Below are 25,419 nucleotides of genomic sequence, written 5' to 3' on the forward strand. Positions count from 1 at the left end.
TTGTCAGGGAAACACCAACCCTCATATCGATTAAGTCCCATTCTGCCGAGCCTGCACGCCTCTCAAGCACACGCCCCCAACATTGGGTGTCACATGAGGACGGTCACATGACTAAGTCACATGACCACTCCCCCGATGACACACCAGCATGAATGGGCAGCGCACTCAGCCAGGCAACATCACAGGGCGTCACCAGAGCTGCGGTCAAGTGACCACAGCAGAGGTCCGCCCACCGACATAAGGGATCAGCCCATCCAAGTCCTTGTCCATGTGATCAATGCATAAACACCATGTAGCAACCTATGGCAACCCTCACTTATAGAAAGGAGATTTTAGTCGTAAAGCAAAAAAATGGAAACGGAGAAAGGTGAGGGGAGAAGTCAGGATATAGAAATGGCAACAATTATCAGACTTATGTTTCAACCAATGCATGTTCATAACATATAAATCACATATCGATCATCTCTATCCAGTGGTGTTCTTCATGCTCTGTCCCCACACCTTTGTTCATTCCAATTCATTCCTACAGAGGGGAACCATCTATAAATACAACAGCAAAAAGAAAGTGTTAAAAACATACTGATGACAACAAAACCAGAGGGGGATTTAGTTTAAGGCAGGCTACTATGCAGATTGTATTCAACATTCAAAAAGACCCCAACTCAAAAATCCACCGTAATTCCTTTATTTTCAACATCTGCCTATCACCACGCCTTCTCTGCACAGGGACACTGTCAATGACCCTAAATCTCAGTTGCTTCACCAAATGCCTGTTACCCAGAAAATGTCTGGGAACAGGCAAATCAGTAAGCCAAGTCCTGATGGTGCTTTTGTGTTTACTTATACAAGCTCTGATTTCCATAGTGGTCTCCCCAACATATACTAACACGCAAGGGCATAAAATCATGTATATAACAAAGCTCGATGAGCACATATATCTCTCTTTCAATGTATATCTCTTTCCCGTATGGGGATGATGGAATGATATAAATTTCTGGCACATTTCTTCCAGTCTCTCTTCAATTTTCTCCTCACATGATACTTATCCTCCTAACACTGATCAGTTGACTCCAAGGGAGAGAGCTGACCATTTTACATGGGTGATTGCTATCAAAATGCAACAAACTGTTCCTATCTGTACTTTTGACAAATATGTTCATTTTTAAGTTACCATTATCTTTATATACCATAGTGTCAAGGAACTGTAACTGAGTCGTAGAATAGATCAACGTGAACTGTAATTCCGGAAAAATCTGATTGATCTCATTCTGGAAGGAAAAAATTTCAACAACATTACCTTCCCACACTAAAAACACATCATCAATATAGCGCCACCAGGCTCGGACATGTCGTCAGAGGGTGGAATTGTACATATACCTCTCCTCGAATACCGCCATGTAGATGTTAGCATAAGTGGGCGCAATGTTGGACAACATGGCGGTACCGCGATGCCGCAGGAAGAAATCATCTCCAAAGAGAAAATAATTCCTCCCAAGGATAAATTCCAGCAGCATCATGACAAGTCGTGCACACTCTGGGGCCATGTCAGTGCCCGATAGCATATCTGCCACGGCCTGGAGCCCCTTCCCATGTTCAATGAATGTGTAAAAGGAAACTACATCAAATCATGCTAAAATAGTAGATTCCGTAACTCTTATATGTTTAATCTTATCCAAAAAATCATTAGTATCTCTAATAAAGGAACAAGCACAGTGGCAAATTTACGCAAGATACGTTCAAGAAAAATAGCTGTCTTATTGAAAAGGGAGCCTCTACCCAAGAAGATCGGGCATCCAGGGGGATTCACCAGATCCTTATGCATTTTAGGGAGGATGTACAGCATGGGTATAACAGGGGAATTAACAATAAGATATTCCGACAGCTTTTGGTCAATGAGTCTATTGAGCAAGGACTCATTGTCCAGAAGCTACAGTTCTGACTGAAAGCAGACTGTAGGGTCACAGGTTAATTTCTCCTAAACAAATTCATCATTAAGTTGACGTAGTATCTCTGCTTTATACTTACAGCTATCCATTATAACCACCTTTATCGGCTGGTTTAATCGTTATTCATTTATTATTAACCAAATCATTTAAGGCCTTTCTCTCAAGGGCCAATAAATTATGCCCAGTTTTTAAGTGAAAATTGTTTTTCAACACTTCAATATCATTTTTCACAAGCTGTATATACGATTCTGCAAAATGATTGTCACATGGTGGCTGGAAATTACTCTGATTGTAGTCTCACTTCATGTAAGGAAAGCATTGAAGTAGGACCCTCAACCGTCAATCTAGAATTATCACTACATCCCCCCAAAAAATATGTTAACTGTAATCTTCTAAAAAATATATATAAGTCACTCTCCAGTTGGAACCAGTCAGTCACATTGGACAGGCAGAAGCACAATTCTCTTGATAAAACATCTAATTGAATGTCAGTTAAAGAAATCTATGAAATATTTACCACCAAGTCTCTGTTATTTAAACATCCTTCCGTTTCTCCTCCATATTCCTTGTCCTTATTGTGGTGTCTTGTTGTCCTCTGCTCCTGCACAGTCCCTCTTCCTCTTGTGTTTCCGACCATCTCTGCGGTGCCTCCTATAGGTGTTGTTTTGTCTACTTTTGTTCTTCCCAAAAAATTTGTTGAAGTGGATACTCCACATTTGAATCATATGTTGAATCTGATTCAGCCGTTGTGAACCCAAAATTCTGCATATTCCTCTCCTGAGGTCTACTCCGTCTCCTTGTCTGTGTAAATTTACCTTTACGGTTATTAAAATTTGACTGAGATCCCACTTGCCAATTAAATATATGATCTGTTTTGTTATCCTACGCATCACGGAACCATTTTGTTTGTTATGTTTGCTCTATATCACTCGGAAGATATTGTCTCAAAGGCCCATGACTTGACATCTGGTTTGATGGGGAGTGCATCTGGTGTTTAATGGACACGGGGTCCCAGGTGACCGCTATGCCCGAAGAATATTTCTGTGCCCACTTCCCTTCTGTCGGCTGGTCCAACAAGGGGCCGAATATTAGCGGCTGTCAATCATCTCCCCATTCCAGTAGCCAGGGTGGTGTGGATGACTGTCCGTATGGGCGGATGAGAATTAGGAAAAAAAGGGATTGTGTTAGTAAAAGGCCTGATAAGCTCCGTGATGTTGGGAATGAATATCCTGAAGGATGTAGGAGAGTTCATGATTGGCGAACCACAGAGAGGCAACTGGAATCTCCTGACCAGTCGTCACACTAGGTGAAGGGTTTTTCAACAACTCATCCAGGTGAGTCAGGTCCAGAAGTTACTGGACACCTCTCAGCTTCTTGGCAAAGTGATTATACCTCTGGAGGCTGCCGTGATTCTACCCATCGGGCAAACCATACTCACCCTGCCTGTAAGGGCCTGTGTGACGCCCCATGGGCCGGTTGCCACAGTAGTGTTTCCTCCTTCACCGGAGGTAATATTACGTTTGGAAGCAGGAGGAGCTCCCCACGTCAGGTAAACCTCACATGCACACACAGGTTCTGATCCCTGACCTGAAGGGGGGGCTCTACACCCTATTTTGGGGAGCTGTCTTTTCCAGCTGGAGGGGAGGAGTTAGTCAGTGAGTGTGAGAGGGAAGGGAGAAGGGGAGAAAGCAGCATAGGGAGAAGGAGAAAGTTCTGGGGAGCAGAGCAAGTGAAGAGCTCACCTCAGGCAGCGGAGCAGAGGACGTCAGAGTCCTGGGTTGTACGGGCATTGCACGTCCCGGCATCCGAATCTGGGGGACAGGAGATTGCAAGTTTCCTGGCCACAAGCAGAGGCCCAGCAGCACAGCGGTATAACTAGAGCCCGGAGCTGCACCCAAGATGGCAGTACCGTTAGAGGTTCGCACCACCTGCTAGTACGGAGCTTAGGGCAGAAGTGAAGAAAATGGACCGCATGATAGCTCACAGGCAGCAGGGCCCGCAACGGAGAAGCGCAGCAGGCAGGCCTCCAAACCCACCTGACAGGTTGGACTCCGATTGCTTGCAGGCTGACCGGACCCTCCTGTACCCAGTGACCAGTGCCCCAGACTCCACAGCTTTCTCTGCTGTAAAGGTAACCAGAATGCATTTCTCGTGTCTGTCTTCTTCTTCTGCGTCTCCCCGCAGCTGTGCTACCACCGCGACTATCATTCCTGCTGCCGTCCTGCTCTTCACACCCTGGTTCCCCCGCCACCAGCTAAATCAGCTAAATGCTTCTCGACCCTAGATCTCACCAGTGGGTACTGGCAGGTTCCCGTTGCAGAGGCAGACAAGAAGACCGCATTCACTACACCAATGGGCTTATGCGAGTTCAACTGTATGCCATTCGGGCTGTGCAATGCCCCTGGAACGTTCCAGAGGTTAATGGAGTGTTGCCTTGGGAATAAGAACTTCAAAACGATAATGTTATACCTAGACGATGTCATTGTCTATTCCAGAATCTATGAAGACTATTTGAAACACCTGGCCGAGGTATTCGAAGCCATATCCAACTTTGGTCTCAAGGTGAAGCCGTCCAAATGTCAGCTCCTGAAACCCAAGGTACAATACCTATGACAAGCCCAGGGGATGGGGGTGACTCGGTACCCGGGCCTTTGCCTGGCCTTTGGGGATGTCGCGGTGGTAGACTCCCGGGCCCGTACCCTGGGGTCAGCTTTTAAAAGGGGATTGTTTGTTAATTTTATGAAAGTTTGTGACGCCACCTGTGGTTTCTGGTGAGAATCACCAGCGCTGCCGCAGTCCACTGAGGCCGGTGATAAGGCAGCTCGATGGTATAGCTCCCCACAGGTGGAGCTAGGCCTCAGGGCAGCGTACGGAGAGGGGGATGCAGGACAGGTGAGACCCAGCTGGATCAGAGCAAGAACGGGGACGGACACGGTAGTCACTTCAGTACCTTTTACTGATGGAAATTTAGGCACATCCCGGAACACTGTAGGGTGAAGGGTGCATATCAGGATCCTCCCCAATGAGCGGGTGTAGGGTCTTCTGTTTCTTGCCTCTGCGTAGTAAGTTTCTGACCTGCCTGAAGCTAGGCCTAACTTTATCTCTGTCCTGCATCGGCTGACGTTGTGGTAGGGCCTTCTCTTGGAGTGCACGCTCCCAGCTTACGGGGCCTATGTGTCTCCTGGCTCTGTTACGTAACAGCTCTCTGGTGAACCTGGGACCTGTAGTTCTCCAGGGATTCCGGTTATGCTTTACTTGGTCGTAGAGATCCCGGTAAGCTCGGACCCGGTGTCCGGTATATGTTTCGGGGTGAGCTGGGTAAGCTCCTCTGCTACTCACTTTCCACTCGCCTTCGGCCTACTCGGGCCCTCACTAGGCTACTCACACTAACGGCAGCTTGCCGCGCTTCACCGATCTTATGGCGCCGGCACACCTAAAGCTCACTATTCTGAGCTACGACTGAGTCTTAGTCTGGATGAGCTCCACTGCAGGCTAGCAACTGCAGGAGCTGGAACAGGCTCTGTCCTCTGAGGTAACTCTTCAGAGAAACTGCTGAATCACTCTGTACTCTAAACTAGACTAGACTAGACTGAACTACCTAGTTCCACCTTCCCTATTTATATCCCTAACGGGCTCCTTCTGCTGGTCTGAGGTGGAAGGTGGAGATGTGTGAATGTTTATGGGAGCGTCTTGTGGAGGAATCCATCAATGCACTCTTCTAGGATCTGTGATACCAAGCGCAGCTGGGCGTCACATTCCCCCCTAGCAAAGCTCAGCACTCCCGGGCTGAAGTACATTTTAAAACAACCATATTAAACATTAACCATGCAATAACAATCTTCCCTTTATGTGAGGCACATTTCTTAAACGTTGCATAACAATATAAACAAATACAAAGTGTCCTCAGAGTCCAAGTCTCTTGTGGTGAGGTTCCCAGGCAGGATGTCCATCTCACAGAGTAGAGTACTTGGTGGTTTTGAGGGACCTGTCCCAAACCCTCAACATAGGCCCTGGGGTGGCTGCAGGGCATGAAGATCCCGAGTTGGACCTCCAAGAGAGCCACTCCAGACAGGTTTTCCTTCTGAGGTCACCTAAAGGGGCACTCCAGGGAGTGCAATTATATACAAAAAGCAGTTTTTGGGCTGCACATAGTCCTCAGCCACGGAGTTCTTAGGTAAATAAGGAAGTCATTAGGCAAAACGCAAAGTAATATACATATGCATGAAAATACACAATAATACAGTACAATCATACACAATACCCCAGGGGTAACTATCTACACTTGTCAGAGTTTAGCTATTTTACTCAGTGTATCTGACAGGAGGTTTACCTCGCGTGCTACGTGTTGATCTGCGTAGTGCGGTGGTTTGTGTGGTATTAGAGTCTGCATTGTCAGTTACCCTACCAGTTCTACGTGTGACTAAGTTGTAAAACTGCCTTAACCTCTCTCTGAGACTGGCAAGTGTACCATTGGCTGGGCCCTCTTGCTCTGCTCCTACCGGGGATCCTTCGTCCGGGGATACTTCTTGAGCTGGCTCTTCTGCAGCACTTACAGGTTCATCTTGCTGTGGAGGGTTTTCTGGCTGTTCGAAAAATTGGAGTGTTGGAATGATTACTGCTCCTCCTATTTGAGGCCAATCTGCCGGGAAATCTCCTAAATCAGTGTGGCACTTCTTCTTGGGGTTTCAGTAGGTCTGGACACAACTTTAGGTGATCCCTGGACACTGTTGCAGACGTTCTTCCTCCATCTCGACTGATTATGCAGGTCTTCTTATTATCAAATCTTGACTGTAACACAGTGTAGGGTTCTCTGTCCCACTGGTCATCAAGTTTAAGGTTTCGTCTTTTCCTTTTCAATACTACTTCACCAGGTGTGAAGGGTTCTGCGGGCACGTTTTTGTTGTAGTGCACCTCCTGCTTTTCTCTCACCCGAGTGAGACTGTCCTTGACACAGGCTTGTACTCTTCTGTACTGCTCCTGTCTGGTCGTGTCCCAGTCCTCAGTGGTCATATCAGTTTCAGGCTCAACAACACCAAGCTCCAGATCCATGGGCAGCTTTCCTGGCCTTGCCCGCATGAGATATGCCGGAGTGCAATTGGTGGAACTTACTGGTATATGATTGTACAGATTTACTAGGTCAGGTAGTAGGTCTGGCCACTGATTTCTCTCCTCAAGTGGTATGGTCTTTAGCAGGTCGATGATGATGTTGTTCATCTTTTCGCAGAGACCGTTGGTTTGTGGGTGGTACGGTGTAGTTCTTATCTTTTTACACCCGTATAGATGGCAGAACTCCTTGAACAACTCAGCCTCAAAGGCCGGGCCTTGGTCTGTCAGCACCTGCTCAGGATAACCATGGGGTCTACAGAAATACGCTTGGAACGTCTTTGCTGCTGTCTCTGCCGTCAGGTCTTTGACGGGGGCGACCACCAGGAAACGTGAGTAGTGATCCACCATGGTCAGAGCATAAGAGTACCCTGACCTGCTAGGGGACAGCTTGACATGATCCAGGGCCATGATCTCCAGGGGTTGAGTCATCTTGATGGGTTGCAGGGGTGCCTTCTGTAGTCTTTTCTTCTAAGGCCACAGGGTCCACAGTCCCGGCACCACCGCTCAATGGAGCTGCGCATTCCTACCCAGTAAAATCAACACTTCAGCAGGGTCTCTAGCTTTTTCCTGCCAAAGTGCCCCTCCTGATCGTGGTAGGCCTCCAACACCATTTGGATGTCTGCCTTGGGGACCACTATCTGCCATACCATCTCATCGGTTTTTGGATTGACGTACCTCCGGCACAGCTTCTCACGGTAGATAAACAGCCGGCTTCTCTCGTTCCACAGCTGCTTTGCTTGCAGAGACGCTTCTTTTTCCAGGGAGGAACCTTCTTGGGTTATCAGCTCCTTGATGCGGCTGACAACCGGGTCACTGTCCTGGGTCTCTTTCCAGCTGTGGTGAGGCAGGGGGTTTAACGTCTTTCCACGCTGCCTTCTGGAGGCTCGTTGCTCGTGGATCATCCCATTCCGGTGAAAGGCAGGTAGCACAATCTCTTCCAGGTCATCCACTTCTTCTTCAGTGTCTGACTGGTGAGGCATCCTGGACAGGGCATCGGCGTTGGCGTTCTTGCGGCCCGCCCGGTATTTAATTGTGAATTGATAATTTGACAGCCGAGCCATCCATCGTTGTTCCAGTGCTCCTAGCTTAGCTCTTTCAAGATGGGTCAAGGGGTTGTTATCAGTGAAGGCAGTGAACTTACTGGAGGCTAGATAGTGCTTGAACCTTGCAGTGATGGCCCAGACCAAGGCCAGGAACTCCAACTTAAAGCTGCTATAGTTCTCTGGGTTCCTCTCGGTCAGGTGGAGATTCCTGCTTGCATATGCGATCACTTTCTCTTGGTCATTCTGCTTCTGACTTAAGACAGCTCCCAGTCCTTCGTTGCTGGCATCAGTATACAGCAGGAACGGTTGGCTGTAGTCAGGGTAGGCTAGGATCTCATCACCTGTCAAGATCTCCTTCATCTCCTGAAACGACTCGGCTTGCTCCTTACCCCAGAGGAATGGGGGATTTCTGCCTTTAGGGGACTGTCCTACCAGGAGGTCTTGCAGAGGGGCTGCTTTCTTAGTGTAGTCTTTTACAAACCTCCGGTAGTATCCTACTAGTCCCAGGGACTGACGCACCTCCTTGAGGTTCTTCGGCTCCGGCCACTTCTGGATGGCAGTGACCTTCTCCGGGTCTGGTGCTACCCCTTCCGGACTGACAATGTGCCCCAGGTACTGTACCTTTCTCTTGAGCAGGTGGCACTTTGAGGGCTTCAGCTTCATCCCGTACCGGGACAGTGACTCAAATACCTCTGCCAGGTGTTTCAAGTGGTCCTCGTACGTTTTGGAGTACACTATCACGTCATCCGGGTATAGTAACACAGTCTCGAAGTTGAGATGTCCCAGGCAGCACTCCATCAATCTCTGGAACGTTCCAGGGGCATTGCAGAGTCCAAACGGCATACTGTTGAACTCGCAGAGTTCCATCGGGGTGGTGAAGGCCGTCTTCTCCTGATCCTCCTTAGCCACAGCTACTTGCCAGTACCCACTAGTGAGGTCAAGGGTGGAAAAGTAATTTGCAGACTTTAAGGCAGCTAGGGACTCCTCTATGCGTGGTAAAGGGTATGCATCTTTATGTGTAATGCAATTTACTTGTCGGTAATCTACACACATTCTCATGCTCCCGTCCTTTTTCCTAACTAGCACTAGGGGAGCTGCCCTGGGACTACAACTATCCCTTTTTACCCCTGCCCTTCTCATGTCATGCAACATCTCCTTTGCCTTCTGGTAGTGAGCTGGTGGTATAGGCCTGTAACATTCTTTGATTGGGGGATGGTCGCCTGTGAGGATATGATGTTGAACCCCCTTAATCCTCCCAAAGTCAAGTGGATGTTTACTGAACACCTGTGCATACTCTTGAACCACCCGGTGTACACCCTGTTTCTGATGGGCAGGAGTGGTGTCTGTCCCAACAAGCTGTTGACACCAATCCTCCACCTGGGTTGCAGAGTCATTATCCTCCACTTCGTCTGGTGAAGTTAAGGACTCCGCCTTGTGAATGCAGTTGTTATTTACAGCATGTAATTTGGCAACAGTGGCATAACGTGGCAATCTGACCTCATCTTCCCCACAGTTGAGAAGACGGACGGGCACCCTCCCATTGCGTACATCTACCACTCCTCTGGCGGTTAAGAGCGTGGGTCTGTGCTCTGTCCTTTAAGACCTATAGCAGCTCTACACCAGATGAGCATTTCACTCATTGGGGGGATTACAATGGGTATGGGGTCCGTCACCCGCACATTACCGATTTCACCGTCTGTTAACCATACTTGCTGTTGATACATCAGGACTCAGATCTCCTTCTGCAGCGCCCTCCTCTGTCCTGGTCTGGCAGTGTCAGCTATCTGTTGGAGCAAGAACACAACTTCTCCCAAACAGTTACCAACAATGTTAGTGCCAAGTACCATATACGGATTGGTGTCATCAGGATTAGTCTCTACTACAATTAGTCCCTGGTCCTTCAGCTCCACTCTCCCCACCTTTACAGTCACATTCTTAACCCCGATAAGGATAAGGGGGAGTCCATTTGAGGCATAAACAGAAAGATTTGGAGCTGGCGGGCTTAAGTCGTCCATGGACCAGAACCTCTTGTAGAGGACGTCAGGCATTATGGTTACCTGTGATCCTGTGTCCAGCAGAGCGTGCGTCGGGATGCCGTCCAGCACAATGGACAGGAAAGGTCTTCCTCCGACGAACCTGTTGTACCAGTCTGATGGGCCTGGGGAGTTTACTCCTGGGTGTCGGCCCTCGGCCCCAGGGTTTTCTCGTTTAAAGGACAATTCTGGGCGGTATGTCCGGTCTTGCGGAAGCGGTAGCAGGCAAGGTCCTTCCGTGCACTTTTGCAGGTACGCCCCTCAGTTTCCCGCGGTTACGCCCTTCTTCTCGCTCGGCAGCCCAATAATGGAGGCAATCTTCACCACAGTCGAAACACAGTTTCTGATTAAAGGCGCACAGTACCCGGTGGCAACGGGCATAACACTCCGTCGTTGTAGCGGGCACGCTATCCTGTTCGTGACGCCAGGAAAGATGACAAGCCCAGGGGATGGGGATGACCCGGTACCCGGGCCTTTGCCTGGCCTTTGGGGATGTTGCGGTGGTCGGCTCCCGGGCCGGTACCCTGGGGTCAGCTTTTAAAAGGGGATTGTTTGTTAATTTTATGAAAGTTCGTGGCGCCACCTGTGGTTTCTGGTGAGAATCACCAGCACTGCTGCAGTCCACTGAGGCCGGTGATAAGGCAGCTCGATGGTATAGCTCCTCACAGGTGGAGCTAGGCCTCATGGCAGCGTACGGAGAGGGGGATGCAGGACAGGCGAGACCCAGCCGGGTCAGAGCAAGAATGGGGATGGACACGGTAGTCACTTCAGTACCTTTTACTGATGGAAATTTAGGCACATCCCGGAACACTGTAGGGTGAAGGGTGCATATCAGGATCCTCCCCAATGAGCGGGTGTAGGGCCTCCTGTTTCTTGCCTCTGCGTAGTAAGTTTCTGACCTGCCTGAAGCTAGGTCTAACTTTGTCTCTGTCCTGCACTGGGTGACGTTGTGGTAGGGCCTTTTCTTGGAGTGCACACTCCCAGCTTACGGGGCCTATGTGTCTCCTGGCTCTGTTACGTATCAGCTCTCTGGTGAACCTGGGACCTGTAGTTCTCCAGGGATTCCGGTTATGCCTTACTGGGTCGTAGAGATCCCGGTAAGCTCGGACCCGGTGTCCGGTATATGTTTCGGGGTGAGCTGGGTAAGCTCCTCTGCCCCCACTGCTACTCACTTTCCACTCGCCTTCGGCCTACTCGGGCCCTCACTAGGCTACTCACACTAACGGCAGCTTGCCGCGCTTCGCCGATCTTATGGCGCCGGCACACCTAAAGCTCACTATTCTGAGCTACGACTGAGTCTTAGTCTGGATGAGCTCCACTGCAGGTTAGCAACTGCAGGAGCTGGAACAGGCTCTGTCCTCTGAGGTAACTCTTCAGAGAAACTGCTGAATCACTCTGTACTCTAAACTAGACTAGACTAGACTGAACTACCTAGCTCCACCTTCCCTATTTATATCCCTAACGGGCTCCCTCTGCTGGTCTGAGGTGGAAGGTGGAGATGTGTGAATGTTTATGGGAGCCTCTTGTGGAGGAATCCATCAATGCACTCTTTTAGGATCTGTGATACCAAGCACAGCTGGTCGTCACACCTAGGCCACGTTGTGAGCACAGAAGGCGTGGCACCAGATCTGGATAAGGTCATCGTCATCAAGGACTGGCAAAAGCCAACTACCATTCGTGAGGTATGACAATTTCTAGGGTTGGTTGGCTATTACAGACGATTCATCAAGGGCTTTACCAAGATAGCCGCACCCCTTCAGGACCTCTTGGTGGGCCACTCCAAAGCAAAGACCAAGAGCCCTTCGATTGAGTGGGACGACAGGGTGGAAGAATCCTTCAACCGCTTGAAGCTAGCTCTCACGGGAAACAAAATCCTGGCTTACCCTGACTACGGTCAGCCGTTTATCCTGTACACAGATGCCAGCAACGTTGGGTTGAGAACCGTGTTGTCTCAAATGCAGAAAGGGAAAGAGAGGGTCATCGCCTATGCCAGTAGGAAGCTTCGCCCTACCGAAAGGAACCCCACCAAGTACAGTTCCTTCAAGCTGGAGTTCCTGGCCATAGTCAGGGCAGAGACTGAGAGGTTCAAACACTACCTCGCCTCCTCCAGATTTACAGTCTTTACGGATAACAACCCGCTGACGCACCTGGAGACTGTGAAGCTTGGTGCCCTAGAACAACGATGGATGGCTCGCCAGATCAACTGCGTGAAAGAGGTAGAGGTTAAGACACTCCTCAACAGATAGAAGAGGCTGAAGGGAAAGTCCGCACCGTATTAGTAGAATTTCCTCAGTCTTGGACTCAGGTAAACCAGGCAGTGGTGGTACCAGTCTTGACATTTCCACTGATGACTACACAAGAAACAGCAGAGACCTTGAGTCCTCGTGAAGACCAATCGGCCCCAGAAACAGATGCCTCATCAGCAGCAGATAAGGAGAATCTACCCCCTGCTAAAGGTGAATCTGTCGTGCCCATTGTGGGTCAAAGAGGTCGTAGAAGACTACCAAGCCTACCTGTGCTACGTCAGACTAACTGTAGTGTGTTACGCACACGCCCGGACTGACTGGCGTGAACATGATTAGTGATCCCACTGGACCATGAACCGAGGAGTGCCTGGAGGGGCGTAACTAAGTATCAACTTGGTCCGACCAAGGTCACATGGCGGCTCAGTCGACTCCGTGAACCAGGGAGGAACCGAGCAGAGGGACCAGGTGCTACTCCAGGTCAGACCCCGGTCACAGCTGTTGACCCACACCGGGGAATGCAGGAACAGTCGGGTTAGGCTGCCATACAAACAGGTGGATACTGGCAGGCACGGCTGATATGCAGACAGGTGGGTATTGGCAGGCACGGCTGGTATGCAGACAGGTGGGCACTGGCAGGCACGGCTGGCATGCAGACTGGTGGGCACTGGCAGGCACGGCTGGCATGCAGACAGGTGGGCACTGGCAGGCATGGCTGGCATGCAGACAGGCGGGTACTGGCAGGTAGGAACGCAGGCAAGATAGGGACCAGTACAGACTGGGACACAGTAACGGAGCCGCAGGTGCGGTAGACAAGCAGAGCAGAGCAAAACCCGCAGATGCGGTACACAAGCAGAGCGGAGCAAAACCCGCAGGTGGGGTAGACAAGCAGAGCAAAGCAAAAACCGCAGGTGGGGTAGACAAGCAGAGCAGAGCAAAACCCGCAGGTGCGGTAGACAATCAGAGCAGAGCAAAACCCGCAGGTGCGGTAGACAAGCAGAGCAGAGCAAAACCCGCAGGTGCGGTAGACAAGCAGAGCAGAGCAAAACCCGCAGGTGCGGTAAACAAGCTGAGCAAAGCGAAACTACAGGTGCGGTGAACAAGCTGAGCAGAGCGAAACCGCTGGTGCGGTGAACAAGCAGAGCAGAGCGAAACCGCTTGTGTGGTGAACAAGCAGAGCAGAGCGAAACCACAGGTGCGGTGAACAAGCAGAGCAGAGCGAAACCGTAGGTGCAGTGAACAAGCAGGGCAGAGCAAAACTGCAGGTGCGGTGAACAAGCAGGACCAGATACACACAAGGTACTTACAATGAAGTATCGAGTGTACACAAAACTCACAAACAGAAGTTCAGAGAGAACGAGTTGGAGTTAGGTGCAGGTTCAGACACTGCAGGAAAAGGGAAGGTTCGGACATAGAGAGAAACAGGTAATGGGCTAGGACACAGTTCAGACAGGAACTGAACCAGGAATAAGATACAGGAACGAGCCTGGGAACTCAGCCCCCAGGGTGGCGGAGACAGACTAGAAGTCACAGATACAGGTAACAGGCCTTGGTATACAGCCCCCAGGGGCGGAAACAGACAAGATGCAGGACGGGACCTGGCAACTCAGTTGCACAGAACACACTGAAGGAAAGTGTTGCTCAGGCACCCCCTACTGGGTGGAGGGGATTTAAGTATACAGTGACTCACAGCAATAGGCTGGGGAGACATTAGGAGTGCGCACACAGTAACTATAAGAATCAGGCAGTAGCCACGCCGCCGCCCTAAGCAATCAGACAAGAGACACAGCAGGTACTGGAGCAAAGTATGCAGCCTGGATTAATAGGTAAGATGGCGGTCTTGAATGGTGGGAGGTGGTAAGCCATGCCAGCACGCCGCCAGGGATGTTACATAGTGTAGTCCACAGTGAGCCTACCACTCCTGCAGTAGACACCTCAGATCAAGAAAGGTCAACAGAACAACCAGTGTTACGTAGATAACGGTGTAGTACACAGTGTAGTACACTAGGTCAGACCCCAGTTTGTTACAAGCATGGTTTATAGAGTATTATAAGGGTTAGCAAATGTATGTCGCACCCCCTGGGCCGTGTGTGTGTGAGGATACCCGGAACCGGACCTTTTTTGGATACTGGGGGTCATAGTCCTTGCGTGGCAGGGACCCGGTCCCGTGGCTCAGGGTGGTCAACCCAAATGACGGTCTATTTATAGGGTTTTGTGATTAAATGTCCGACTACGCCACCCGTGGAATTGCGGTCAGAGTGAACCGCCGCTGCAGGGCAGACCGCTGAGGCTGGTGTTGTGGCTGCAGCAGAGGGCAGTATAACTCCCTACGGGAGGAGTATAGCCTCAGGGCAGTAAATAGGGATGTTGGTGGTGATGGTGCGCGGGAGCAGCAGTAACCACACGGAGTCTGTCATGCAATTCAGGGTCTTTACTGTTGGCGGTATTAAGGGACCCGTCCGGAGTACAGGTTAACAATGGAGGCCTGGTCAGTCTGAGAGCAACTGGGATATCCCGCTGGTCAGGGGGAGTTTGTAGGCCTACCTTGCTGACTTCACTCTTTCTTTGCTATCCCGCTGTAGTGTGGTGGTAGCCCACGTCTCTGAGTGTACCGTGTTGTTCTCGCCCGTATGACTGGCAACTCGGGCCTTCCGTACTTCTCACCCCTCTGGGGCAGTGGTGGTCCCTCTCGTGTGGCTGAGCCTCCGGGCTTCCTTGGGCCAGAGGACTTGAAGTCTCCTGTGTGGTGGTTTTCTGATGCTGGGCTTATAACCCTCACAGCCTCGGACTCCAGTGTCCGGCTTTGTAAGTCTCTAGCCAGGATGAGCTCTGCTAGCTCCCCTCCTGACCTCGTGTTCCTCCTCTGCCTACAGGGACTCCTCAGCCTGCTGCTGACCTGTCCCTATCTGCAACTTCACAGGAACTTGTCTCTAACTGGTCTCTCTAACCCCGCCCCAGATACAGTTTATAAAGGGCAGGTTTCTCCCCTCCATGGACTGAGGCAGGAGGTGCTGCGTGCTAATTGTCCCCAACCAGGGAACCTCCCACCTGCTCTCAGACATGACATTGCTGCCACTGTGGCAACCAGACCTGGGGTGCCACATGTACATATGACCAAAATGTTGAAAAAGACTGTACCCATCCGGACTAAGTAATGTAAGACCCAATAATCACTACGCGTAAACTACCTACAGAGACTACTGTATAAACTTCTAAGCTAAATTGAATAAGTGTACATACTAACCTGTTAATGGACAATTGGGCCATAGGACTATATGTGGCCAGGACAAAAAAAAAAGGGGGGGGTTCGCATCCAACCCTGACCTCAAAAAAACATCGGCGTGGCCGAAGATCCAGGTAAAACCATGGTCTTTGTGCCCTGCAGCCACGCCCAGGGACGAAGTTTGAGGTGGTTTGGGGCAGTTTCCACCAAACTGCACTACAAACCTGTGAGGTGACGCCCCGGATAGGCATTGTCACGGGCACCTTGTTGAATGGTTTATATTTTGCATTTTTCTGATTTTTTTTGTACTTTTTGCATTTTTGATAATATCGTTTAAGAAATGCGCCTCCCCAAAAGGGAAGAAATGGTTCATTGTTAACTTGCACCCTTATGTCTTAACAGTCCAGGACGTACTGTGCTTCAGTAGGGGGGAATGTGGCGCCACAGTAGTGTTTCCTCCTTCACCGGAGGTGATATTACGCTTGGAAGCAGGAGGAGCTCCCCACGTCAGGTAAACCCCACATGCACGCACGGGTTCTGATCCCTGACCTGAAGGGGGAGCTCTACACCCTATTTTGGGCAGCTGTCTTTTCCAGCTGGGGGGATGAGTTAGTCAGTGAGTGTGAGAGGGAAGGGAGAGGGGGAGAAAACAGCAGAGGGAGAAGGAGAAAGTCCTGGGGAGCAGAGCAAGTGAAGAGCTCACCCCAGGCAGTGGAGCAGAGGACGCCAGAGTCCTGGGTTGTATGGGCATTGCACGTCCCGGCAACCGAACCGAATCTGGGGGACAGGATATTGCAAGTTTCCTGGCCACAAGCAGAGGCCCAACAGCACAGCGGTATAACTAGAGCCCGGAGCTGCACCCAAGATGGCAGTACTGTTATAGGTTCGCACCACCTGCTAGTACGGAGCTTAGGGCTGGAGTGAAGAAAATGGACCGCATGATAGCTCACAGGCAGCGGGGCCCGCAACAGAGAAGCGCAGTAGGCAGGCCTCCAAACCCACCTGACGGGGTGGACTCCGATTGCTTCCAGGCTGACCGGACCCTCCTGGACCCAGTGACCAGTGCCTCAGACTCCACAGCTTTCTCTGCAGTAAACGTAACCAGACTGCATTCCTCGTGTCTGTCTTCTTCTTCTGCGCCTCCCCGCAGCTGTGCTACCACCGCGACTATCATCACTGCTGCCACCCAGCTCTCTGCACCCTGTTTCCCCCACCACCATCCTTCATATAAGCTTTCTCAATCCCTGGGGGCCCGCTTCACCCGTGGGAAGTGTTTCATCCCAGCTGCCATACCATCTATCCCCCAGGGTCCACACAGCAGCGCTGGTCATCCCTGACCAGGCACCACAGGTGGAGTCACATAAAGATTACCAATCCCCTGTAAATACTCCCTTCATCTGCTCAGCCAGGGCCACGGAGCTGGGCCACTGCCACCGCGACCTCCCTGGAAGACTGCCAGCCCAGCTAGCAAGTACCCCAGGCCCTTACAGCCTCTGCACCTACATACCAATCGAGGGGTGGAGGTGCAAATTGAGCCCATAGCAGGAGACAACACAATCCGCGGGATCCTGGTCGCCTATACTCTTGCCACGGTGTGGCACGGGCGTGTACCGGTACGCTGCGTCAACTTGAGCAAAATACATTTACAGTTAAACCCTCGAAAAGAAATCGCCCAGGTGAACGTAATGCCAGAGGACCTTTTCAAACCTGACACCCCTGAAAGGAGATCCATGGACTCTATCAGTGTCTCTCACTACACGAGTGAAAGAAGGGGGAGCACTGGTTGGTCGTTCTCTCCTGGAACTGAATGAGATCCTTATGAGGGACACTGCTCCCATCATAGAGATACAGTCAGATTACGCCACACATGTATCAAAAAGTGAAGATCTCTTGCACCATATTGTTACGCTCACGCCCGGACTGTTTGGCGTGAGCGTGGTTAGTGGTCCCACTAGGCCGCGAAAAGAGGAGTGCCTGGAGGGGCATGACGAGGGACCTCGCCAGATCCGACCACGGACGACCGGCTTAATCGACTCCGTGGTCCGAGGAGTGACGTGGGAGGTGACCCAGGTGCTACTCCAGGTCAGACCCCGGTCACACAGCTGTTGACCCACATCGGGGAATGCAGGAACGGACAGGTTTGGCTGGTATGCAGACAGGCGGGTACTGACAGGCACGGCTAGTATGCAGACAGGCGGGTACTGGCAGGCACGGCTGGTATACAGACAGGCGGGTACTGGCAGGTAGGTAAACAGGCTGGATAGGGACCAGTACAGACTGGGATACAGGAACAGAGCCGCAGGTGCGGAGGAGAAGCGGAGCAGGGCAGAGCCGCAGGTGCGGAGGGGAAGCGGAGCAGAGCAAAGCAGAGCCGCAGGTGCGGAGGGGAAGCAGGGCAGAGAAGAGCAGAGTCACAGGTGCGGAGGGGAAGCAGAGCAGGGCGGTACGGAGCAGGGCCACAGGTGCGGAGGGGAAGCGGAGCAGAGCAGATCTGCCGGTGCGGAGGGGAAGCTGAGCAGAGCAGAGCCGCAGGTGCGGAGGGGAAGCGGAGCAGGGCAGAGCAGAGCAGAGCCTCAGATGCAGAGGGGAAGTGGAGCAGAGCAGAGCCGCAGATGCGGAGGGGAAGTGGAGCAGTGCAGAGCAGAGCAAAGCAGAGCAGAGCCGGAGGTGCGGAGGGGAAGTGGAGCAGAGCAGAGCTGCAGGGGAAGTGGAGCAGGGCAGTGGAGAGCCGCAGGTGCGGAGGGGAAGCGGAGCAGGGCAGAGCAGAGCAGAGCCTCAGATGCAGAGGGGAAGTGGAGCAGAGCAGAGCCACAGATGCGGAGGGGAAGTGGAGCAGGGCAGAGCAGAGCAAAGCAGAGCAGAGCCGCAGGTGCGGAGGGGAAGTGGAGCAGAGCGGCAGGGGAAGCGGAGCAGGGCAGAGCAGAGCCGCAGGTGCGGAGGGGAAGCAGAGCAAAGCAGGGCCACAGGTGCGGAGGGGAAGCAGAGCAGGGTGGTACGGAGCAGAGCCGCAGGTGCGGAGGGGAAGCGGAGCAGAGCAGATCTGCACGTGCAGAGGGGAAGCGGAGCAGAGCAGAGCCGCAGGTGCGGAGGGGAAGCGGAGCAGGGCAGAGCAGAGCCTCAGATGCAGAGGGGAAGCGGAGCAGAGCCGCAGATGCGGAGGGGAAGTGGAGCAGGGCAGAGCAGAGCAAAGCAGAGCAGAGCTGCAGGTGCGGAGGGGAAGTGGAGCAGGGCAGAGCAGAGCTACAGGTGCGGAGGGGAAGCGGAGCAGGGCAGAGCAGAGCAAAGCAGAGCAGAGCTGCAGGTGCGGAGGGGAAGTGGAGCAGGGTAGAGAAGAGCTGCATGGGAAGTGGAGCAGAGCAGAGCCGCAGGTGCGGAGGGGAAGAGGAGCAGAGCAGTACTGCAGGAGCGGACAGACAGGACAGGGCTCTGTTCACATGGAAAAGACAGGGACAGGGAAGATAGCTAGAACACAGGAGGTAGATACGGAACTCACAAACAGAAGTACAGAGACAACGAGTAGGAGTTAGGTACTAGTTCAGACACTAGAGGAAAAGGGAAGGATCGGACATAGAGGCAAACAGGTAATGGGCTAGGACACAGTTCAAACAGGAACTGACACAAGAACGAAATACAGGAACGAGCCTGGGCATTCAGCCCCCAGGGTGGCGGAAATAGACTAGAAGTCACAGATACAGGTAATGAGCCTGGGTACTCAGCCCCCAGGGTGGCAGAAATAGACTAGAAGTCAAAGATACAGGTAACGGGCCTGGGTACGCAGCCCCCAGGGTAGCAGAAGCAGACTAGAAGTCACAGATACAGGTAACGGACCTGGGTACTCACCCCCCATCGTGGCAGAAACAGGCAAGATTCAGGACAGGACCTGGCAACTCACAGTTGCACAGAACACACTGTAAGAAAGTGTTGCTCAGGCACCTCCCACTGGGTGGAGGAGGTTTAAGTATCCAGTGACTCACAGCTATAGGCTGGGGACGCATTAGGACTGCGCACACTGTAACTTTAAGAATCAGAAAGTTCCAGCGCTGCCACCCTAAGTCAGCAGACAAGAGACATGCACACAGCAAGTAGAGGAGCATATTGCACAGCCTGGACTGGTAGGTAAGTTGACGGTCTTGCATGGTGGGAGATGGTAAGCCATGCCAGCACGTCGCCAGGGATGTTAAACATATATTAAGAAATAGAGTAATTTGAGAAAGTCAGAGCCCTTGGGCAGCACCCATTGTACTAGTTTGGAAGAAGGATGGGACGTTCTGCGTGGATTATCGGCGGTTGAACTCTTGTACAGTGCGGGATTCCTATCCCCTGCCGCAGACTGAAGAGTCCCTGTCTGGTTTGGGAAAGCTAAATATTTATCCTCACTTGATCTGGCCAGCGGCTACTGGCAGGCTCCTGAGGCCCATAAGGATCAGTCGAAGACTGCCTTCATCCTCCCCATGGGTTTATTTGAGTTCAACCGGATGCCCTTCAGCCTAACTAACGCGCCTGAAATGTTTTAACGGTTGATGGAGAGATGCCTTGGGGTCTAAATTTCGAAGTGACCTTGATCTATCTGGACAACACTGTAGTATTCTCCTCCACCTTCAAGGAACATCTCAGTTGGTTGTAACAAGTGCTAGAGAGGCTCCAAAAGCATGCGCTGAAGATTAAACCCCAGAAATGTCACTTGTTCCAGAGGGAGATTGGGTATTTGGGGCACACCGTCTCCAGTGCTGGCAAAGGTTTTGCCAAAGTAGAGACCCCGCTCTACGAGCTTTTGAGAGGATCAGATGGGGGACATAAACAATGGGCCATTCAGTGTGGGTCCCGACAGGAAGAAGCCTTTTGTGCCCTGAAGATGACGTCAACCAGCGTCCCTATATTGGCCTATTGGCACGGTTCTACGTGCGTGTCAGCGGCAGGACATCACATAAGCTCTGGAGGCTCCAGATTGGGGATCCGTGTTCGGCAAGCGACCATAGAGAATGCGTGAGATGGGCTGTTACCTCTGGCAGGGACATATGATACTGGGTGCAAATAGAGGGAAGGCCAATTGTCAGACGGGGATCAGCAGACGCCAGAGCGGCGCAGCGAAAGTGGATAGATGTTAGTAGGGGGAATGGGCAGCGATTTGTGATAGGATTAGAGTACTGTCAAGGCTTTCAAGGACTGCCCCTCGCCCAGTATAGTTAATGACAATTTAGACCCCTTCCCTCTGGGAAATCATCTTGGACTGCCGGCCCCTTAATTCCAGTAAATTGTTATAGTTTATTCTTTTGTGTGAATTTCTGTTTATTCTACTGCTAAACATTGTGATTATTCTTACCGTATTATCCATATTTCATAATCATCACAATTAATATTAGTTTGTTAAATAAAAGAAATAGATTGCTGTTCCAACCTGTGTCTCCGCTGTTGCATTCTGTTCACCTGCTTATACGAGTGCTATGCAAGTGTGCGATTTCTTCCTCACATAGCATCCGTATGTAATGCGTTTTTAACATAATCTTTTACATACTGTAATCTCTATGTAATTATAAAGCTAGTTTACAAACTAATAAAGCCATCTTCTATAAAGAGATACAGTTATATGAAAAAGTTTGGGCACCCCTATTAATCTTAAGCTTTTTGTTTTATAAAAATTGGTGTTTTTGCAACAGCTATTTCAGTTTGATATATGTAATAACTGTTGGACACAGTAATGTTTCTGCCTTGAAATGAGGTTTATTGTACTAACAGAAAATGTGCAATCTGCATTCAAACAAAATTTGACAGGTGCATAAGTATGGGCACCCTTATCATTTTCTTGTTTTAAATACTCCTACCTACTTTTTACTGACTTACTAAAGCACTTTTTTTGGTTTTGTATCCTCATTGAGCTTTGAACTTCATAGCCAGGTGTATGCAATCATGAGAAAAGCTACTTAAAGTGGCCTCTTGCAAGTTGTTCTCCTGTTTGAATCTCCTCTGAAGAGTGGCATCATGGGCTCCTCAAAACAACTGTCAAATGATCTGAAAACAAAGATTATTCAACATAGTTGTTCAGGGGAAGGATACAAAAACCTGTCTCAGAGATTTAACCTGTCAGTTTCCACTGTGAGGAACATAGTAAGGAAGTGGAAGAACACAGGGACAGTTCTTGTTAAGGCCAGAAGTGGCAGGCCAAGAAAAACATCAGAAAGGCAGAGAAGAAGAATGGTGAGATCAGTCAAGGACAATCCTCAGACCACCTCCAGAGAGCTGCAGCATCAGCTTGCTGCAGATGGTGTCACTGTGCATCGGTCAACTATACAACACACTTTGCACAAGGAGAAGCTGTATGGGAGAGTGATGCGAAAGAAGCCATTTCTGCAAGCACGCCACAAACAGAGTCGGCTGAGGTATGCAAAAGCACATTTGGAGAAGCCAATTTCTTTTTGGAAGAAGGTCCTGTGGACTGATGAAACCAAGATTGAGTTGTTTGGTCATACAAAAAGGCGTTATGCATGGCGGCAAAAAAACACAGCATTCCAAGAAAACACTTGCTACCCACAGTAAAATTTGGTGGAGGTTCCATCATGCTTTGGGGCTGTGTGGCCAATGCCGACACCGGGAATCTTGTTAAAGTTGAGGGACGCATGGATTCCACTCAGTATCAGCAGATTCTTGACAATAATGTTCAAGAATCAGTGATAAAGTTGAAGTTACGCAGGGGATGGATCTTTCAGCAAGACAATGATCCAAAACACCGCTCCAAATCTACTCAGGCATTCATGCAGAGGAACAATTACAATGTTCTGGAATGGCCATCCCTGTCCCCAGACCTGAATATCATTGAACATCTGTGGGATCATTTGAAGAGGGCTGTCCATGCTCAGCGACCATCAAACTTAACTGAACTGGAATTGTTTTGTCTAGAGGAATGGTCAAAAATACCTTCATCCAGGATCCAGGAACTCATTAAAAGCTACAGGAAGCGACTAGAGGCTGTTATTTTTGCAAAAGGAGGATCTACTAAATATTAATGTCACTTTTCTGGTGAGGTGCCCATACTTATGCACCTGTCAAATTTTGTTTGAATGCAGATTGCACATTTTCTGTTAGTACAATAAACATAATTTCAAGGCAGAAACATTACTGTGTCCAACAGTTATTACATATATCTAACTGAAATAGCTGATGCAAAAACACCAATTTTTATAAAACAATAAGCTTAAGATTAATAGGGGTGCCCAAACTTTTTCATATAACTGTAGATAAATAGAATAGATAGCATAGATAGATATCCTGTATACATATCATTGTAAAAGCCCCTTACATATAATAAACCAGCACCCTTTAGTGCCTTTCAAGATAGGGGCTGGAAGCAAAGGAAGCTGGATGGAAGCCCCACATGACCGGGATGGGCCACGAGGGTGAAATTTTTGAGATAAAGGATCAGGATTGGGTATTAGAGCTGAGGGGCGGGCAGTTGGTGGTGGGAGGGTGAGTATATCAAGAAAAAGTGCGGGAAATTAGTCAGTCCGGCAGGGAAGTTACAGGAGAAAGTTCACCAAAAAAAAAAAAAAATTTAATATCCGCTCACCCATTGTTCTGGACACTGACCGGGCGTAATGGAGACCGTGGAATCTCTGTTTAGCAGACTGTGGGATGCGGCTCGATCCAGGCGTGGAGGGTGGCTGGAGGCACAGCTTTAAGGGTTGCTGCATGGCTCATCCGAGGAATCGGCCTGCGGGGTCAGGAAGGAGGGCAAGGAGAACGCGGCCCCCCGAGAGGCTTTTGCCACAGACTCCCAAGTGCTGCAGACGCAGGCTGCGGAGCCCCTCATGGGACCGTGAGCCAGGTGAGCCAGGCGGCGGAACCCCCCTGCCGCTGCGCCCGCCGCTGCAGGAATCCCCCCAGCCGGCCTGTGGGCGCTTCCGTCAGCGGATCGCTAGCAGGGTCTGGACCGAGGGCCCCACCGGAAGTGCGGCCTGCTCTGGCGGCGCGCCACAGTAATAGAGCCTGGGCCGCGCCGGAAGCAAGGCCCGCACTAGAGCCGCGTCACCAGTCAGGGGGCATGGCTTCGGCCCGTGTCACTTCCTGTGCACGTGACCGGGCCGGACAGCGATGACGCTGGCCCCCGCAACCAGGGCCAGCAGCGGTTCACGGCGGCGGACGGCCGTGATATAAAAAATATATATATATATATATATAAAGGGGCCAGGAGGAGCAGCAGCGCGCCAGATGCACCAGTCGGGGTGCCTGCCAGTCAAATCGACAGTGGAGGACAGTATGGCATTTTTCGGGCAGGCAGCGGCAGTTTGTAGACCTGTTGCCTGGCCCCAGTCACCGGAGTCACGGTAGCAGAGCGGCGGGCAGCAGCATGGAGCTGCCTGGCAGCCCCCCCACAGATCAGCACGGACTGGGCTGGGGGGCCCAGGTCCAGAGGTCGTGCTGGATCACGGACGGCAGGAAGGATCGGTGCAGAAACGTGCAGCGGACGAGCTGCGGGGGCATCAGCACGTGCTCAGGTCCCCCCTGGTGACGAGGAGGCCAGGGGCGCGGGCCTTGAGCAACAGCGAGAGGGAGGATCGGAATACGGAGAGGATCAGGATGACCCAAGGAATCGGCAGGACTCAGGACGTACGGCTGGCGGGTACACAGCACCTGCGCAGCTCCGTGAGTATGCGTCTATGTATGTTTTGTCACCCACGGGGTCTGTAGCGGATGGGGTAGGGGATAGGCAGTTGGCAGGGCCCTGTGGTGTAAATGTTAGGGGGAGGCGTGGTAAGACGTCGTGGGGCTCAGGGATAATTTGGCAAACATGTCACAAATTCTGGCTAGTTTAGGCACTGGTGGAGCCAGTGAGGCAGAGTTATCTCCGATGGGGGCTTGGTACCCGGTCGACCTGTGGCGTCACAGGTGGGGAGTGAATCGGCAAGGGCGGCGGTGTGTACTGAGGGGGACTTTAGGGGGTATCGGTTTCTGTACAGACAGAAAAGGATAAAGCGGATGCCGTAAAACTGGATGATAGGGCGAAAGGGGAGGTATACTTGTGCTTTGAGGGGCAGCTGGGAACATTTAAAAAAAAAAAAAAAGAGGTTAAAGAAAAAATTGGGCGGGATGAATTTGTAGAAATTTTTTCCCTACTTTCTCTTGAAAAGTTTAATTTGGACAAGGGAAAAAAGGACGACAGCAAAAAAAAAAAAAAAAAAAAATGGAGGAAGAAAAGCGTAGGTGGAGGTTCATTCCTCAGACGTTTGTTACTTGGTTGCAAGCTTTTGCAATAATGGCTAGTGTCATTGGGAAAAAAGCTCCGGATAATTGCGCAGGTTTATTTTGCTACCTGGATGCTATAGGGGAGGCTCATCGCACTTAGGGGGGCCAGACATGGTTACGATAGACGAGCAATATCGGCAGAGGAAGGCAGTCCGCCCGGAGATTAGATGGGATCAAAGGACATCGGGTTGTGGCTGAAAGTTGTGGCTCCGGTGAGGTATGGGCAGTCCTTTCACGGGAGCAGCGGTAGTGGGAACTAATCGGCAGGACACGGGGGAAGTAGCCAGGGTGCACAAAGCACTAAGAAGGAAGCGGGATCTTGCTGGCAATTTAATGATGGCCAGTGTTAGTACGGGAACTACTGCAAATTTAAACATGTGTGCTCCCATTGCAACGGTATTTCACACGGAGCATCTAAATGCTTTAAGAAGGGTAATGGAAAAATGCCAATGGGTACCGGTCAAGGGGGTGACTCCGGTGAGGGTTCACGAGATGGCCCCCTTTCTAAGTAGGTATCCAGATCAGTTGAAGGCTAAAGTCATTTTAGATGGTCTTTTTTGGAAGGTTTTAGGCTATGTGCCCACGTTGCAG

This window comes from Phyllobates terribilis, unplaced genomic scaffold, assembly GCF_046119375.1.
Source record: "Phyllobates terribilis strain yellow unplaced genomic scaffold, ASM4611937v1 Scaffold_2__4_contigs__length_985480577, whole genome shotgun sequence".
Taxonomy (NCBI): Eukaryota; Metazoa; Chordata; class Amphibia; order Anura; family Dendrobatidae; genus Phyllobates; species Phyllobates terribilis.